Raw genomic sequence first — 20,826 nt, 5'->3', positions numbered from 1 at the left:
AAGAACCTAATGTGGGCGAAATTTCCGGAGTCCTCCACTACGTCGCCTCTTATAGGCCGAGTTGCTTTGGGACCTTAAACCCCACAAACAAACCCCTACAAAATATGAACTTGCGTCAATGTGATTACTGGCGAAAATCTAGGTAATGAATGAACAGAAAAAAGGCATGCGCACTTGAACATATCACTCAAAATATAGGCTCAGGCTAACTACAATATAGGTGCGCCGTCGTCCAAAATAGGTGTGAAGAGATGGCATGCACTGTTTGGATGTCGTTTGCAGCGTTCAGTCCTCTAGAAAAGATAGGTCTGGGTCCGGAATTGGCGCATCTGGAGACAGGTCGGTCGAGTCGTTGAAAAGCCAGTCCCAGTCTTCAGGCTCCCCATTTTTGGCGGGGCAATGCGGTTCTTTTGGCTTTGCACTCTCGGTGACAGTCTTTTTCAGCTTGAGGCGTAGATTATCGGCATCCACGTCGCAGGTCCACATTCCCGAGGGACCGGCCTCGTCGCTGCTTTGAGAGGTCGGACTTGACTTGAAAACCTTTATCGCCCTCGGTGAGGCTGCGGTGTGGAAAATAGGGAACGGTACCAATCATGAGTAATTAGCGTGCATCAAAAAATAAGAAACAAAATAAATACTTCAAGTCAAGAATACAGAGAACGACTTCCTCACCTTTCCTTCGTCTCTGCATTTTACTAGCAACAATGAGAATTACCTATCTGAATAGCTAGAGAAAGGGGTATAGCAGAAAAGGGCTGGCTTCTTGGCGATTAGTGTAAAAATGCATATTAAAATTACTCGAAAGGATAACGGACAAAGAAGAAGCCAACAGTACGGGCTCGAATTCTTCATAATACAGAATATGTAATATAACACAGCCTGTAAGACCTGTCATAATTATTGCTTAATACGCTGCGGAGCTAAGCAACATGCATTCTGTACAAAGCAAGCCAAAAGGCACGTTGTGGCGGGCGCTCTTCCACCATAATTTTTCGCAGTGCCTGTAAACATCTCATCCTCCCAGAGGAACCATGCAGCTGCCAAATGATGGTATCATTTATTCGCAAAGTCAACTATGAACGCAGTAAATATGATTCTGTCTTCCACGGGGACGTTTTTTTCCAGGAGGCTTCTTTCTTAAGGGTATGTTCGAGTCGGAACTTTTTTCGGAAGCCGTAAGTTGCGCGAACGTTTTTTTCCCGACACCCACGGTGCGCCACATGGAAACGACATCTGATACACCCTGCGCGCTACACGGGCAACTCGCTATAAGAGTTCTGTTAAATCTTCAGTACACGTGGAGAAAACATATGGACCTGAGAGGCTAACTGTCATTAGCTAGTGCACAACGAACTTTTATTTAAGACGATATTATTAGGGAAGAAATGCTGTAAAGGCAGACAAACGTCTTAAAATCTCACTATGCATCCAGGTATGAATATAGATGAATTATGACAGCATCTATAAGCCATCGGCGGAAATCTATACTTTCTATTAACCGCAACGTGAAAATATATTGCTTCCAGAAAAATTAAAGTATTAAAAACTCTCGCAAAGCAGATACTGCCTCCCCTGAAAGACGTTTAACGCTAAATCATTGAACTAAATGCAGCGACTTACCTTCAATCTCCTCTCGTCGCCTTTTCCGACTTTTCTTCGTCGTGAGGTCGGTTCTCTTTCCTGAGCATTTGGGACAATCGCGTAGCCTGCCATCACCTTTCACTCTCTTCTTCCGCTCATCCTTGCCGAGACTCATCCTTGCCGATGAAATTTGCCTTAACAAACAGCAGGTACAGCAGGAAGTGCGTCCGATTTACTCGACTTCTGCTGATCAAGTGACTCTCATGTCACGGGAGTTGGTAACAGGTGTTGGTGGCGAGAGTAACCAGTGGTCTCACCAATAAGCATCTTGGATGAACAGGGAACACATGGTAGCGGTAAAGATGAGCAGCACAGGGGTTAGTTTTGTTCAAAGAAGCATGACCCCAGGAAAGTCTTTGACCTGATACCTCCTGGATTAGGGTCAATGTATTTTATCTTTAATTTGAAGGAATGAAACGCACTTTTCTTTGTATACTGTATTCGACATTCATCCAAACTCCCCCCTCTAAAAGAAAATCGCCTTACTAACCACAAAGGCTCTATTGTGTGCTTCTGTAGCCTGGGAACAGATACCACCCTCCCTAAAAGGGGTAAGATAAGAACTGGGTCTGTAGCAGAGAGGGAAGTGGTGATTCATCCTTTCATACAGGAGGCCAGGCTGGAAGCATTTTTTCCAGATTCAGAGATTCGAACAGGAAAATTGATAGCAAACACGTGCTTCATAGGCGGATCTACGCGTTGCGGAAAAGCTGTTTGTCACACTGGAAAAAATGCGGTTGCCCGTTATTCGTGACCACACCGCATTAAAAATGAGAACAAACAGTATTCTATAGGGAAAAAAAAAGGAAAATCAACTTAATCCAAACTTTTATACATGTGAGTCTATATTACATCGGCAAAGCAAGAATTTTTGGCCATTTTATTTTTAATTGGACTGGGCAGGTGCTTTGAAATGACGGAAACAAAAAGAGAAGATACGCAATGATGAACGAAGTGATATCCAGCAATTTGTGGTTTTCACCTTAAACGGTTCAAATAAATCACCGTTTCATATCTACGTCGTTCCTCCAAGCCTAATAATAGCCGAATTTATGTACACGACTTCCATGGTGTATTACTTCAAGGAGGTGTCTTGGCGTTTTTTATTTTTTTTTGCGCTTCAGACAACTACGTCTGCACGAACTGTTCATCTAGGGCAAGAAAAACTAGACAATGTTTTCAAGAATCTCAGTGCAGGGCGCATGCAATAAATAGATAGTTTGGCTTCTGGAAGGCTACTTGTCTTATAATCATGACGGAGGTCACATCATCCTTTCGCTCTTTATAGTGTATTCTGCCGGTATGCCAAGCTGTCACGAAAGTTGATACAATGAGTATGCATGCGTCCTTGGTCCAATGCATTGGCTGATAATGAGTGGCACGTTTCTGTTTTACAGACGCGGCCAAGGATTTCCCAATGATGGACCCTGTAAAACGTTTCTGGGAAAAACAGCCCCGAAGAAAACGTCTCCGGCAGAAGAGTCCCAATTTGTGAAGTAGGAAAGAATATGCGCGAACGGGTGCCATCAAACGTGCTGTAACATCTAGCTTTGCCTTGCCTCATGCCTGGATCATTAGCAATGAATTGATCTTACCATAACCGTCTTTTAATGATTTTACTTTGCATCATCTATGGTTTCTGATCTAGCCTAGTTTGTATTTTTCTCAGCTTTATTTTTTAAATTCCAAGTCTAAAATTAGAAGGCAAATACCATTTCCCCGTGATTTGTTGCAATTTTGCATGATAAAGCGCTTTCACCCATCGCATTTAAAGTGGCCGAACAGCAAATCACGATACCAATGCGAGGCTTTCATAACAAAAGTAATGATAATTGCAGAATATTACTGGCAGTTGGCAAGGGCCTTTCTGGATCTTTCTGTGCTTCAACGACATCACTAGTCGGTCGAAGTGTTTTGTGTGTTATTTTTTATAAGGTGTTCTGCGCTCTGCCTTTGTGGTGCGATCTGGTATCCCAACTGCAGCTCCGTCGACACCGCCCTTGTTATCGCCTTTTTTGCGAGGCAACAGGATAGGCTGATGGCCACCTTCGATTCCCGGCAGCTTTGAACTGTACCTCAGGTGGCCACGGTGAATGACGAGATAGGGCTGGTCATACCGTCCCTAGTACAGCATCGAAAATATCACCCGAAATATTGCAAGACTTCTACACTGTCGCCTTAAGAAGGTTTATGCCCATAGTTAGAACATCAGCAAGGTTCTTCCAGTGACCCTCCTTCCTTGAGTGATTCTCGAAGACTTCCAGTCTTGCCGGCTGATTGTACTTTCATAGTAAAAAATATTACTCTTTTGATAAGAGCTGTGCTATTGAGTGCCTTAAGAGCTGATGAACGAAGGATCAGACTTTTTTTTTTTTTTTTTTGCTAAGTGGGCCACAAAACAATTCATGTTTATGACGAGTGTTTAACTTGGGGAGGTTATTTCGTAGCGGCCAATTTCTTAGTGGCCTTTTCCTTCGGCAAGATTTTTTTCCGGGGCTTTATCTTCAGGGGACCTTTTTGGGGGGGAAGTTTTTACCCAAACCCTAGTGACGCACCTTCCGCTGACTGTGAGGATGGAGAACAGTGTATGCAGCCGAGCCCAGTTTTCTGGTTGATGATCACATTACACTTCTAGGCCACGGGCACGTTTAAAGTATTTACAGGTCAGCCAATACATTTTTTTTAATTGTTGCCTTGTGCCAGTGTTTCGGGACAAATATTAGGGGAAATGACTAGCTCTCTCTGCTTGGCGGCCGCCGGAGAAAGCGTGCACATGTAGAGAACAGTAATTCCATACATGAAGCTGACAGGAAAATCAGGCATAGTTGAGCTGTGTGAACATATGCGCTGCACGGATAAATGGCTTGCTCATTGTCTCTGCGTACATACGTGTCTTCGGAAGCGTGCCGTTGTCTTGGAAGCGCAAAACGCGACTTTTCAAGTAATAAGTTTGCAATGCGGCGTATAGATTGCTTAATATCTGCAGCAGTTATTGATCATAAATAGTCGAATTCATTTTTTTTGTTTTTTATGCGGGCGTTGCAACGGACTGCAAAGAAGCAAGCGTGTTGTCATCCCTCTCCAATCACGTATATTGCGTAGGCAAAAGGCAAGAACTAATGTTCACACCAAACTTCAATACATGCATGCATGCTTTGAAATGAAACTATTTATGAACGCCTATATCGAGTTCTACATTTACTTCCCGCCACCGGTAGCGCCTTCGGTCAGATGTGAAAGCTTTTCGGCTCATTTTACGGCGTTGTTATATGTTGTTCACACAATCCTCAAAACATATTTTACTCAGTTGCAACTTTCGAGTCTGATTGTGACGGCTGTTCAGTGGGCTCGAAGAAAGAATATTTTGTTAAGATCGGGGGCACATTGGAACACATTTTAGCTTTAACCTTAGTCATTACGCATTTATGTTTCGCCAAATGCAGGATCATTTCCCGAGGAAATATTGACGCGAAACGTCGACGGGTGTTCATAACTCACAACTGAAACAGATGGAGAAACGCTTTTTTCTATTTTCTGGGGAGTTGATGTGAGGCATCTATATACCTACCATTTGTGAATTGTGTGGCGTTCAGTTATTTTTCATTCTCAAGCACATTGCGTAGTGTTCTTCCGCCAGTACGAATGAATTCGCATTCCAGTGAGTTGGACATTTAACCAGAAGTCGTTCTGGGTGGAGCCGACCAGGAGCAGCAATTGACTGAGACCACATGACTGCAGCAACACGAGTACCGGTAAAAATGTTCCCGCATAAAAAGTCCCCATTTACGAAGTAGGAAAAAAATATTCCTAAACGGTTACCAACAAACCCCATCCAGCATGCGCCTCGCCTGATTCCCACGAATTACTGTTGTAAGGCTATTATTCCTACTTGACTTTCACTGATTTCAATTTACATCTTCATCACTTTAACAAGAATTTTATTGTACTTCTGTTTCTTGCAGTTTTGTTTTCTTTTCACGTGCTGCTGTTCTTTACGCTATAAGGAACAGAATGCGCTTCTCGATGGCGAGCTGCATTAACGTGTGCTATACTGCGCTTGTCCGCTTGGAAGCGACAGAACATCTATTTGATGCGGGGTATTCGTAACAAAAGAAAAAAGTCATGCTGCAGCGGTGACAACGCTTCTCCTTGACGATGTTTGCGGCAAAAAAGGATGCGCTGACCACTCGCTCGGTTGATCAGATGTTTGGAGTGGCATTTTATATTGCAGGTGGCCATGGTCAACGACCGGTTAAGGCTATGCCTGTCTTCTTATATTAGACACATTTAGTTGCGCGTACGTAGTAAATGTGCCTACGCATCGCTCACTGCGTTGCGTGTGCGGCATACCCCGTCAACACGACACCTTTAGTTGACCACGCCGCAGCGTCCGCCACATGCGGTGTACATGATGGTGCTATCCAGTGACAATAAGTGAAAGCACATGCGCATGGGCTTGAACAAAACGTTCCACTGTAATTACTGACAAGCAAAATAGTCACATTATCAACCTTTTTATGGCAAGGAGAAAAACTACACAAAGCAGAAAAAAAACGATAACGCCGATAAAGAGCTTAAAGATGGTTGTCGTTGCTATGAAGACCCCATACACAGCTTACAGATAGACTTACCAGCTTCGAATTCGCGAAGTTATCTAGAAAACCGCGGATATTTGTAGCTTATCTCTTACCGTGTGAACGCCCGTTGCTGCGTGCGTTGCGGGATGGGTTGAAAAAATGGCGGCGGGCTTGCGGCCCGCTTCATAGAATACACCTCGCCGCTTCTCCCACCGACGCGATTGCTCGGTTTAAATCGTGGAATTCTCTTCTTTTACACTCTGTCACGCCCACACGACAAGATTTAAGCTACTAATATTCCTGGTTTTCTAGATAACTTCGCAAAATTTAGGCTGCTAGGCCTATCTGTAAGCTGTGGATGTGGGGGTCATAGCAACGACATCAACTTCTTGTGGCTTTGACTTTCATTTCTTCCCATTGTGTAGATTTTTTTCCTTGCAATAAAAAGTTTGATAATGCTACTATTCTTGCAATCAGTAATTACTCTTGAACGATTTGTATGTTTTTTTCCAAACCAGAGTTCATGTGCCACGACCTATTGCCACTAGACGGCGCCACCGCGCACACCGCTCATAGAAGAGGCTGCACCATGGCCAACTAAATCTGTCGTTTTAGCAATGTTTTCAGCTAATGCAACGCATTGAGCGATACGTACGCACATTTACTACGTTCGCCCAACTAAGTCTCTAATGCATGTGTGCGCTCGGAAGACAGGCTTAGTTACGTACGTATCTGCGAATGAGAATTCGTTACCCGCATGGTCGCTGCGTACGCATCGACGATACGTACGCCCAACTACAAGTGTCTATTAAAAAGATGGCCGTTGTCAACGCATGCGCTGCGAGGCTATTCCCTGTGACACTTTCTGTTGTGGGAATGTTCCAAGAATTCCGCGCGCCCTCTCTGTGGTAAATTCATCCGTGAGCAGTATTAATCAGTCGATAAGGCTTGTCTTAAGGCATGTTTGATGAGCTGAAGAACTCGGCACCACGTACTGTATAAAACTAATGTGCTCTTTCAGCAGCTTTTTCACAATCCTCCTGCAGTGTCTGTAGGCATTTCCGGTGCTCTGAGAACCCAGATCTCAAATGATAGCTACATCGAATAAAAATTTTATAAAATGTGCAATATTTGCGACATCTGTTCTAGGACTTACTTTTACGGCCCATTTTCGTTTTGGGGAATTTTTTCCTAGATACCGCTTTCTCAGGGGCCTTTTTTCTGCACGTTAACCCTTTACTGCACAGGAGATCGAAATTTCAAGAGCCCTCCATTACAGCGTATCATATATTCTGAGTCGCTTTGGCAGGTTACACCCCACAATCGAAACCTTTCTTCCTTTAACACGCGCATCAACGACTTCCACGTTGTGAGCATCAACCCATCCCTAAATTCCTTGTTCACCCTTTTTCTAGTGTCCCGTTGCTCCACGCTTAAAACATACTTTAATAAATGCACCAACTAGCCTGCAATAACGTCCTTCAAGAAACTAGCTCCTGTGAAATATCCTCCGGAATCGCATTCGTGTTTCGCTCTTTCTTTAGGGAGTACAATATACACAGGTGCGCAAACGTGGAGAGATGATGCGTTTTGGCAAAACAGCAAGCCAGCTTTTTCTGACGGTGAAGCAGGCAGTTATGCATAGGGTAAACTCACTAATATGCTTGCCACCTTGCTTAAGCAAATTTGTCAGGTGAATCTTTTTTTACAGAAAAATAATATTTGCAGCGGTTCATGTGGTCCCTCCATTTTTGCGCAGGGGTGTACAAATAGCATATTCACATACTGAAAAAAAAGACGCGTCCTTAACTGGTGAGCGTGCATTATAAGTTGCTATTAGGAAATATTCCGCGCATTTGTTTCCGCAAACTTTAGTGATCGCAGGAACAGGGCGCTGCACGGAGTACGCAGTCGGCAGTGACGACAGCATTCATTAGGGAGCAGCAAAAGTTATTACACCGAAAAAGATCAGGTGTCGAAAGCATACATCTGGTATAGCTAACCATGCAGCCGGTACAACCAAACTGAACTTAATGAACCGAAAGCTTAAAAGTAGTTGCGCACGCTCATTGTAGCGATTATTTAAACTCGTTTACAATCATCCGCTTCTGTCGAATAGGCTCGAGTACTGAGAGCCGGAAAGAGTAGTGAAAACCTATTTACTTTTTGTTGGCCTTAGCTTTTTTGGGGTTCAATTGTGAATGCAGGGGTCGGGAAATGATTTTACAATTCATAATAGACCCACAAAAACGCCCTTCTTTTCAATGTACATTTTTACTGACTTGCATAAGACAACGTTTTATTGACTCTGCTTTAGGGACCTTTGATTTATGCCGCAAGCCGACTTTTATTAATCACAATGCAGTTATCAACTGACACTTTTCAAACTCTATTTACCTGCCTGCCTCTTACATCTACACAAACGTGATAGAACTCTTCGCTTCGCACCACTGTCTGAGGAGACTACAAGACACAAAAAGAAAACCACGTTCACGTGAGAACGAAAACTTTTATTTCACGAATAACATCAGTGTACAAACAAGACGTCCCATCGAGAATTTTTCGCTGCTTTTGTTACATTCATTTAGTGCACGTAAGTAGGAACTTAGCCACGCCGTGGTGGTGCACTGGTTACGGCGCTCGAGTACTGCACCCAAGAGTGCACGATCGAAACCCGGCTGGAGCCGCCGCTGTTCGATGGAGGTGAAAAGAAAGGCACCAGTCCGTGCGCTGAGCGATGGCAGTGCATGTTAAATAACCTAATGTGGGCGAAAATTCCGGAGCCCTCCACTACGTCATCTATTATAGCCCGAATTGCTTTGGGGCCCTAAACCCCGCAAACACACACCTACAAAATATGAACTTGTGTCAACGTGATTACTGAAGAAAATCTAGCTAAGGAATGAACATAAAGAAGGCATGCGCATTTGAACATATCACTCAAAATATGTGCTAAGGCTAAACCAATATAGGTGCGCCGTCGTCGGAAATAGGTGTGAAGAGATGGCATGCACTGTTTTGAGGTCGTTTGCCGCGTTCAGTCTTCTAGAAAAGAGAGGTCTGGGTCCGGAATTCGCGCACCTGGAGACAGATCGGTCGAGACGTTGAAAAGCCAGTCCCAGTCCTCGGGCTCGACAGTTTTGGTGGGGCAACGCGGTTCTTTTGGCTTTGCACTCTCGGTGACAGTCTTTTTCAGCTTGAGGCGTAGGTTATTGGGATAAACGTCGCAGCTCCACATTCCCGAGTAGCCGGCCTCATCGCTGTTTTGGAGGGTCGGACTTGGCTTGAAAACGTTTTTCGCCCTCGGTGAGACTGCGGAGCGGAAAAGATGGAACGGAAAGAATCATGCGTAATTAGCACCCATCAAAAAATAGAAAACAAAATATTTATTTCAAGTCAGGAATACAGAAAAAAACTTCCTCAACTTTCCTTCGTCCTTGCATTTTCCTAGCAACAATGAGAATTACCTATCTGAACAGCTAAAGAAAGGGGTATAGCAGAAAAGGGTTTGCTATTTGGCGGTTAGTGTAAAAAAGCATATTAAAAATACGCTAAAGAATAACGGACAAAGAAGGAGCCAACAGTGCGGGCACGAATTCATAATAATACAGCATATGTAATATAACACAGCCGATAAGACCTGTCATAATTACTGCTTAATACGCTGCGGAGCTAAGCAACATGCATTCTGTATAAAGCCTGCCAGACTCCATGTTGTGTCGGAGGCTCTTCCACTATAATTTTTCGCAGTGTCTGTAAACATTTTTCTCCCAGAGGAAAGATGCAGCTGCCAAATGATGGTGACAAATATTAGCAAATTGAACAACGAACGCAATAAATATAACTTTTCCCTCCACGGGGACGTTTTTTCCAAGGAGGTTTCTTTCTGAAGGCTATATTCAACACAACTGTTTTTTCGGAAGCCGCAAGCTGCGTACGTTTCCGACACCCACGGTTTGCCACGTGGAAAAGATATCCGCTACACCCTGTGCGCTACACGGGCAACGCGCTAAGAGAGCTCTGTTAGAACTTCAATAGACGTGCAGGAAGCATATGGACTTCAGAGGCTACCTGTCATTAGCTAGTATACAACGAACGTTTATTTAAGACGACATTATTAGGAAGAAATGCTGTAAAAGCAGCAACACGTTTTAAAATGTCGCTATGCAACCAGGTATGACTATAGATAAAATATGGCAGCAGTTATAAGCCATCGGCGGAAATCTATACGTTGTGTTAACCGCAACGTGAAAATATATTGCTTCCAGAATAATTAAAGTATTAAAAATTCTAGCAAAGCAGATACTGCCTCCCCTGAAAGACGTTTAACGCTAAATCATTGAACTAAATGCAGCGACTTACCTTCAATGTCCTCTTGTTGCCTTTTCCGACTTTTCTTCAGCGTGTGGTGTGTTCTCTTTCCTGAGCCTTTTGGACAACCGCGTAGACTGCCATCACCTTTCACTCTCTTGTTCCGCTCATCCTTGCTGAGACACGACCACCGGCGGAGGGGATGCCGCAACATCAGATGTTGAAGGAGGCCGTGGCCTTTGCGGCTGCCGCTGATCGTAGCTAGTTTCACGTGGCCTAACGACATAAACCGCTTGAGGCTCATTCCCATGATGAAAATAGCGCTAAAAACAGCAGGTACAGCAGGAAGTGCGTCTGATTTACTCGACTTCTGCTCATCAAGTGACTCTCATGTCACGTGAGTTGGTAACAGGTGTTGGTGGCGAGAGTAACCAGTGGTCTCACCAATAAGCATCTTGGATGAACAGGGACACATGGTAGCGGTAAAATTGAGCAGCACTGGGGTTAGTTTTGTTCCAAGAAGCATGACGCCTAGAAAGTCTTTGACCTGAAACCTCCTGGATTAAGGTCAATGTATTTTATCTTCAATTTGAAAGAATGAACTGCACTTTTCTGTGTATTCTGTATTCCGCATTCTTCAAACTCCCCCCTTTGAAAGAAAATCACCTTACTAACCACAAAGGTTCTCTTGTGTGCGTCTGTAGCCCAGAAACGGATGTTGCCTTCCTTAAAAGGGGTAAGATAAGAATTGGGCCTGTAGCAGAGAGGCAAGTTGTGATTCATTCTTTCTTACAGGAAGCCATGCTGGAAGCATTCCTCATCTAAGAGTTGCGGAAAGCTGTTTGTCACACTGGAAAAAAAGCGGTTGCCTGTTATTCGGTACCACTCCGCATTACATATGAGAACAAACAGTACTTTATAGGGAAAAAAAGGATAATCAACTTAATCCAAAATTTTATACATGTGAGTTTATATTCAATCGGCAAAGCAAGAATTTTAGGCCATTTTATTTTTGATTGGACTGGCCAGGTGCTTTGAACTGACGAAAAGGAAAAGAGAAGATAAGTAATGATGAACGAAATGACATCCAGCAATTTGTGCCTTTCAACTTAAACGGTTCGAATAAATCACCGCTTCATATCTACGTCGTTCCTCCAAGCCTAATAACAGCCGAAGTTATGTACACGACTTCCCTAATGTTTTACTCCAAGAAGGTGTCTAGGTGTCGTTTTCTGCGTTTTTAGACAACTACGTCTGCACGAACCGTTTATCTCGGGCAGGAAGAACTAGGCAATGTTTTCAAGAATCGCAGTGTAGGCGCATGCAATAAATAGATCGTTTGACTTCTGGAAAGCTACCTGCCTTATAATCATGACGGAGGTCACATCACCCACTCGCTCTATATAGTGTATTCTGCAGGTATGCCAAGCTGTCACGAAAGTTGATACAACGGCTATGCATGCGTCCTTGCTCCACTGCATTGGCTGATAATGAGTGGCACGTTTCTGTTTTACAGATGCGGCCAAGGCGTTCCTATTGATACACCCTGTAAAACGTTCCTAGGAAAAACAGTCCCGCAGAAAACGTCTCCGGCAGAAGAGTCCCAATTTGTGAAGTAGGAAAGAGTATGCGCAAACGGGTGCCTTCAAACGTGCTGTAACGTCAAGCTTTGCCTTGCCTCATGCCTGGATTATCAGCAATGAATTGATCTTACCATAACCTTCTTTTAATGATTTTACTTTGCATCATCTATGGTTTCTGATAGAGCCTAGTTTGAATTTTTCTCACCTTTATTTTTTTAATTTCCACGTCCTATAATTAGGATGCAGATACCGTTTCCCCGTGATTTGTTGCAATTTTGCATTGTAAATCGCTTTCACCCGTCGCATTTAAAGTGGCCGAACAGCAAACCGCAATACCAGAGCGGGCTTTCATAGCAAAAGTAATGATGATAGCACAATATTATTGGCAGTTGGCAAGGGCCTTTCTGGATCTTTCTGTGCTTCAACGACATCACTAGTCGAAGTGTTTTGTGTGTTATGTTATTATGTTATATAGGTTGACCTACGGTGCGCCTTTGTGGTGCGATGTGGTATTCCAACTGCAGCCCCGTCGACACCGCCCTTGGTATCGCCTTTTTTGGCGAAACCGAAGATAGGCTGATCCCCGCCTTCGATCCCCGGCAGTTTTTAACTGCACCTCAGGTGGCCACAGTGAACGAAGAGATAGGGCTGGTCTTGCCGTCCCTAGTACAACATCGCAATTATCACCCGAAATATCGCAAGAATTCTACACTGTCGCCTTAGAAAGGTTCGATGCCCATTACTAGAACACTAGCAAGGTTCTTCCAGTGACCCTCCTTCCTTGAGTGATTCTCGAAGACTTCCATTCTTGCCGGCTGATTGTACTTTCTCAGTAAAAAAATATTACTCATTTGATGAGAGCTGTGCTATTGATTTCCTTATAAGCTGATGAACTAAGGACCAGACAAGTATTTTTGTTCTTTTTGCGAAGTGGGTCACAAAACACTTCATTTTTATGACGAATGTTTGCCTTGAGGACGTTATTTCCAAGCGCCCAATTTCTCAGCAGCCTTTTCCTTCGGCAAGATTTTTTTTCTGGGGCCTTACCTTCAGAGGACCTCTTTTGGGGGGAATTTTCTACCCAAACCCTAGTGACGCACCCTCCGCTGACGACGAAGATAGATAACAGTGTATGCCGCCGAGCCCAGTTTTGTGGCTGATGATCGCATTACACTTCTAGGCCGCGGGCACGTTTAAAGTATTTACCTGTCAGCCGATACATTTTTTTTAATTTTTGCCTTGTGCCCGTGTTTCGGCCCAAATATTAGGGGAAATGACTAGCTCAGTCTGCTTGGCGGCCTCCTGAGAAAGCCTGCCCATGTAGAGAACAGTAATTCCATACATGAAGCTGCCAGGAAAATCAGGCATAATTGAGCTGTGTGAACATATGGGCTGCACTGATAAATGGCTTGCCCATTTTCTCAGCGTAGATACGTGTTCGGAAGCGAGGCCTTGTCTTGGGAGCGCGAAACGCGGCTTTTCAAGTAATAAGTGTGCAATTCAGTCTTATAGATTGCTTAACATCTGCAGCAGTTATTGATCATAAATAGCCTAATTCATTTTTTTGTTTGTATGCCTGCGTTGCAACGCACTGCAAAGACGCAAGCGTGTTGTCATCCCTCTCCAATTATGTATATTACTTAGGCAAAAGGCAAGAACTAATGTTCCCACCAAACTTCAATACATGCATGTATGCTTTAAATTAAACCATTTATGAACGCCTACACCGAGTTCTACAATTACTTCCCGCCACCGATAGCGCCTTCAGTCAGATGTGAAAGCTTTTCGGCTCATTTTACGGCGTTATTATATATTGTTCACACAATCCTCAAAACATGTCCTACTCAGTTGCAACTGTCGAGTCCGTTTGTGACGGCTGTTCAGTGGACTCGAAGAAAGAATATTTTGTTAAGAGCAGGGGGACATTGGACAACATTTTAGTTTTAACTTTCGCCATTGCGCATTCAGGTTTCGCCAAATTCAGGAGCATTTCCCGAGGAAATCTTGATGGGAAACGTCGACGGGCGTTCATAAATCACAAATGAGACTTGAGTGGAGAAACACCTTTTTCTAGTTTCTGGGGAGTAGATGTGAAGCATGTAGTTACCTACCATTTGTGAATTTAGGTGTTATTGGGTTTAGTTGTTTTGCATTCTCAAGCACAGTGTGTAGTGTTTTTCTTCTGCCAATACGAACAATTCCGTATTCCTGTGAGTTCGACATTTAAGCAGAAATCGTTCTGGCCGGAGCCGGCCAAGAGCAGCGATTCACCGAGACTGCATGACTGCAGCTGCACGAGTTCTGGTAAAAATGTTCCCGCATAAAAGGTCCCCATTTGGTAAGCAGGAAAAAAATATTCCTTAACGGTTACAAACGTGCCCCATCCAGAATGCGCCTCGCCTCATTTCCGGTGAATTAGGGTTGTATGGCTATTAGTCCTACCTGACTTTCACAAGAATTTTTTTGTACTTCTGTTTGTGGCAGTTTTGTTTTCTTTTACGGGCTGCTATTTGCGTTATAAGGAACAGAATGCGCTTCTCGATGGCGAGCTGCAATAACGTATGCTATACTGCCCTTGTCCGCTTGGAAGCGTCAGAACATCGAATTGATGCGGGATATTCGTAACAAAAAAACGTGACTCTGGAGCGGTGACAACCCGTCTCCTTGGCAATGTTCACGGTGATAAAGGGCGCGCTGACCACTCGCTCGGTTGGTCAGACGATTGGTATGGTGTTTTATTGCAGGCGCCGTTCGTCAAAGACCGGTTAAGGCTAGGCCTGTGTTCTTATATTAGATACTTTTAGTTGGGCGTACGTGGTAAATGTGCCTACGCATCGCTCACGGCTTTGCGTGCGATGCATACGCCGTCAACACGACACCTTTAGTTGACCACGCCTCAGCGTCCGCCACATGCGGTGTACATGGAGGTGCTTTCTAGTGACAATAAGTGAAAGCACATCCGCGCGGGCTTGAACAAAACGTTTCACTAAAATTACTGATAAGTAAAATAGTCTTATTATCAACTTTTTATGGCAGGGAGAGAAACTACGCAAAGCAAAAAAGAAAAATACCGCCGATAAAGAGCTTAAAGATGGTTGTCGTTTCTATGAAGACCCTATACACAGCTTACAGATAGACTTACCAGCTTCGAATTCGCGAAGTATATAGAAAACAGGGGATATTTGTAGCATATACCTTGCCGTGTGGACTCCCGTTGCTGCGGTCATTGCGGGATGGATAGAATACATGACGGCGCGCTAGCGGCCCGCTTCATAACGAATACACCTCCCCGCTGCTCCCACCGACGCGATAGCTCTGTTTAAATCGTGGCATTCTCTTCTTTTACACTCACTCACGCCCACACGACAAGGTTTAAGCTACTAATATTCCTGGTTTTCTAGATAACTTCACAAATTTTAAGCTGCTGGGCCTATATGTAAGCTGTGGATGTGGGGGTGATAGCAACGACATCAAATCTCAAACTTCTTGTGGCTTTGGCTTCCATGTCTTCACATTGTGTATATTTTTCCTTGCAATAAAAAGTTTGATAATGCTACTATTCTTGTCATCAGTAATTACTGTTGAAAGATTTTTATTAAAACCAGAGTTCATGTGCCCTGACCTATTGCCACTAGATGGCGCCACCGTGCACACCGCTAGTAGAAGAAGCTGAGCACGGCCACATAAATGTGTCGTGCTGGCAATGTTTGCAGCTAATGCAGCGCATCGAGCGATACGTACGCACATTTACTACGTACGCCCAACTAAGTGCCTAATGCATGTGTGCGCCCGGAAGACAGGCTTACTTACGTACGTATCTGCGAATGCGAATTCGGTGCCCGCATGGTCGCTGCGTACGCATCTTCGATACGTACGCCCAACTGCAAGTGTCTATTAAAAAGGTGGCCTTTGTCAACGCATGAGCTGCCAGGCTATTCCTTGTGACAGTGTTCGAAGAATACTGTGCGCCGTGTCTGTGGTTAATTCATCCATGAGCAGTATTAATCAGTCGATAAGGCTTGTCTTAAGGTATGTTTATTGAGCTGAAAAACTCGGGGCAACGTACTGTATAAAACTTATGTGCCCTTTCACCCAGCTTTTTCACAATCCTTCTGCAGTGTCTGTAGGCGTATCCTGTGCCCAGATCTCAAATGATAGCTACATCGATTTCCAAAGTGAGGAAACATTCCATAAAATGTGCACTATTTACGAAATCGGCTCTAGGATTTATTCTTAGGGCCCATTTCTGTCTTCGGGAATTTTTCCCTAGATGCCGCTTTCTCAGGGGCCTTTCTTCTGGTCACTCCATCTACATTCAGAACAACGAATGACGTCACATGCTATGTTTTAATCTTTTTTTAACGTGCGACGTCACGTGAGGGTTTTAGACTTTGGCGTCGTTTGTTCACTGGTCTACAGGTTGATGGCACCAACGTCATGGTTGATCAATCTGAAATTTCTTTACGATCTCTCTTCACGTTGCTACCTGATTTTTTAATAACAGGACATATATGGTTTTGGACACTTCGGCCTACAACCATGACCGGTTATTTGCAAAGGGGACGCAGCTGGCGACAGATTGTCACCCCATACGCACATACACGAGAAACGACAAACCCTGCATCGCCTTCTTATCTCCTGCAGCGAATATACTGCTTTATGGTGATCCAATGAACCCAAATGGATGATTAGAGAGCAAAATGTCCCTTGTGCTGCCAGAACATTTTTTTTTCGCCGTATTGAGTGAATCGGCTTCATGCGGCATGTACAGTTGTGAGCAGCCTTGTCTAGAGAGCGCCGACGGTGCTCCACGGATCAAGTCAGCGCCATCTAATCTTAGGCCCTGGGTTTGAGTTATGCGTCCCGTGCGCATGCGTGGCCAAAATAAAGCGGGGCCTGCTCGCGTATTCACGGTCACATTTCCGCTCACTGCTTGCCCATCATGCCGCCAGGTACGGGCCTGATATGTAACAGCGGTCGGAAAACCATCGCGGTTCTCGCGAATTACGAAGCGGCTGGGCAACCAAATGCGAGTGATATCTAGTGGTCGCTCAGTTCAAAAGAAAGTGCAAGTGATAACGGATGATCGTGCGTTCCAGACACGCACCAGGCTAAGAGTTCAAGAACTGGGCCTAGTTGGTAAGTTAATGCGTTGCAGGCGTAATGTTTTATCATGTGTTTGCATTGACCTCTGAGCTACATAGGACACCGCATTTGGCATCCGTACAGATCTAGAAATCGGGGCGGTGAGTGCTGTGTATGCAGGAACGCGCGTTAATCCACTATTGCTCGGGCTTGCTTATCTGGCCGTTTTGATACTCGAGCAACACTGCGCATCGCGACTCGCTGGTTACCGTTACAGCCTCACAAATGCAGGCAACGCGGCCGTAACGGCGCAAAAGATAAAAGTGGCTGGATAGAGAAACGGTGAGAAGACATCGCTTTGATTTGCCGCGCATGCGCACTGGATGTATAACTCAAAACCAGAGCCTAACGGTAGATGTTGCTGACTTGCTCCGCACAGCGCCGTCGGACCGCTCTAGACAAGGCTGCTCACCACTGTACATCGACGGAAAAGAAATTCACAGCACTGTGGACAATGATAAAACGAAAACGGCTGCTCACTAGTCAACCTATTGTAGCCGACCAAGTTACTACCAATATTTTTGTATTTAGTACACGCCTTAACGAGAATTAACGACCATATTAATGAGCGCAACACAGAAAGGGTCTTGCGAGATTATGCTCCTCAGTGAGAGAAAGGTAACGTAAGCAAGCCTGTCATTTTAGTTGCTCCCTGAATATTGTCATAAAAGGCAACATGTTACTATATATGCTTGCTTGATAGATTCATCGTGTTTAGGCTCCGGTTAAACCTAGTAAAGTTGCGAAAGCAACAGCTGCATGGCTACGCTTAGGATAGCTTTGGCTACGTGCTGAGCAGCTGCCGGGCTCTCCTTCTCCATTGTTGGTCGATTCTGGCCGCACGGCCCTATCTATATATAGACCACACACACCCCTTCGCAGAGCCAAAGGAGATCGATGAGCACCTGGCGCGGCTGTGATTATGAAGTCACCTCTCCCGTACCGCCAGAGCGCGCGGCGAAGCGCGGCCACGGCGCAGCTCTGACACACCAGGTGCTGCCTCTGACGCCACGCGGGTCCTCGCGCACGCGCAGCTTGGCCCACGATGTGCCAGGCGGAATGGCTCGACGACTAGTTAACGTGGTGTTGCTTTCTCAACAAATCTCAAAGCTGACAGGTACAATCTCACAATTCAGCATTACACTCCCGCTGACGAGCTGTCACAAACAACCTGATTATTACAAAGCAACATTTTAAGCACTTCTACCCTAGCTCTCGCCCTCCGTGCTTTCATCCGTGCGCATTACTCCGAAAAATTATCCAGTAGTTAAAAGTGCTATAAAGAACCTCTCTATTCTGAACGCAAAATTCATTGAGTCTACCATTGTTTTCACACCCGGCGCAAGCAAATTACTGTATATTGAGGCATAGTCTATATATTAATTTTAATTTTTATCTACCCCGTAATTTCTTCCTATACATCACCTCTTTGATTTCCTTACCCTTTCCTCGCTACCCCTTTATTTTTGTCACCCTAATTCAGGTGCTTCAATATCAGATAACAGCTACCGGGAATGGCAAACATCCTTTCCTTCTTTTTGTATATATAATAAAATAATCACTACTTCTACAACTACTTTCATCTCCCCACTTAACTACCCTCTCCTCATTACATATAGCTCAAAAACGCGTTTTGCAATCGTCTTTGCCGACCGTCCAGCAGCAACTATTTCAGAGGGAGCACGTCGAGAGAGAACACAAATTGAAATAGGCTTCAGTGCAGTTCAGGCGTTCAGTCGTGTCCGACTCTTCGTGACCCTATGGCCCATGTCACGCCACGCTTTCCGGTCTCTCACTATCTTATAGGCTTAAAGAGCTCTCAATCTTAGCTACAAGCAAAGGCACATTGATTCCGTTCCACCCGACGGTGTTGTGCTACCGCTCTCGTTATCTGCGGTGGCAGATGGTAACTGTACCTTTTTGCGCAGACATTGAAAACAGTTCTCGCCGTTTCCTTGTTTCAGAGAGAGTGCGATCGCTGGAACTGAATCCAGGCGCCTGTGCAGAGATATCAAATGGCGCATTGTGCTTGTTCGCAGGCCCCGTCATGTGAATTTCTGGCATGTGGGCTCGCAATCCCCAAAAACACTCCTGTTCTCATGCTGGAATTTTTAAAAATTAATCCGTGAACTTTAATGACTTTACTTTTATTCCCGGGTTATATTTAATAACGCGTGTTTGATTTCGATTTAGCCTCCATTCATCACCTACCTGCTATTTATACACTAATCCCCATGCATCCCCTACCTGCTATTTAAGTCTACCGGCGATTTGATCACTCTTGCTTTGTTACCTCTATACCTGGTGGCCTGATCACGATTTTCATGTATACCTGTCCTTAGTTTATCCATAGACAAAAGTACTCATATTCTGCCAGTTTTAGCATCTCACTTCCTTAGATTATATGCTTTTTATCACTAAAATCTTTGAATACCATCCGACGCGACTTAAGTGCGCTGATGGTAAAGCCTACTGCATCTCATTCACACCTGGCAGAGCTCGTGCCATCAAGTGGTAGGCATACACTTATGTAAAATCAGTTCAGTTCAAACAATGCATCAAATTTAATGCTGGATGTAGGTGGCTAGCCTCATGACACCGTTTTATGAAGGACGCTGGCTTTTTCTGTTAATGGAGCTTCAATGCTTAGACACCCATAAACAATCGCTCTGGGTCAGCACTTTGGTCCCTGTACTTTTGCGGCGCACCTGTCGCCTACATGCTTGAACTGGTGAGCGTGAAGTATGAGCTGCAAAAGATTCCGCGGATTTGTTTGCGCAGATTTTAGTGATCGCTCGAACACGGTGCTGCACGGAGCATGCAGTCGGCAGTGACGGTAACGTTCATTAGGGAGCGGCAAAAGGTGTCCCCACCGAAAAAGATAAGGTGTCGGAAGTATGCATCTGGTATAACTAACCATGCAGCCGGTATAACCAATGTGAACTTCATGAACCGAAAGCTTAAACGTATGTACGCACGCTCATTGTGGCGATTATTTACAGCTATCTGGCTTACAACTATCCGCTTTTGTTGAATATTTCACAAAGAACAAGGACCAAAATCGGGGAGCCAGAATGAATATTGGGAAGCTGCTTATTTCTGGTTGGCGTCAGCTTTTTGTGGTCAGTTTTGAATGCAGGGGCCGGTAAACGATTTTAAAATTGATACTGGAATATAGCGCGCACAAAAGCAATCTTTTTATATGAACTTTTTTGACTTGGATAAGATAACATTTTATTAACTCTACTGTCAATCTTTTACGCATTAAGGGACCTCTGATTTTTGGTACAAGCAGACTTTTAATAATCACAATGCAGTTATCAACCGACCATTTTCAAATTGTTTAGTTTTCTGTCCCATATAACTACAGAAAGTGATAGAACCCTTCGCCCATCACCACATTCAGCGTGGTCTGAGAAGACCATAACCCGGAAAAAAGAAAACTATCTTCACATGGAAAAAAAATGCTTGTATTTCAAAAATCACACCGGTGTACAAACAAGACGTCCCGTTGAGAAATTATCACTGTTTTATTACGTGTCATTAATGCTCGCAAATATCTACTTGGA

Source organism: Amblyomma maculatum, chromosome 3 (assembly GCF_055883805.1).
Source record: "Amblyomma maculatum isolate TAMU_Amacu chromosome 3, ASM5588380v1, whole genome shotgun sequence".
Classification (NCBI taxonomy): domain Eukaryota; kingdom Metazoa; phylum Arthropoda; class Arachnida; order Ixodida; family Ixodidae; genus Amblyomma; species Amblyomma maculatum.
The sequence above is the reverse complement of the archived record's forward strand: the minus strand, read 5'-3'. Positions refer to the sequence as shown.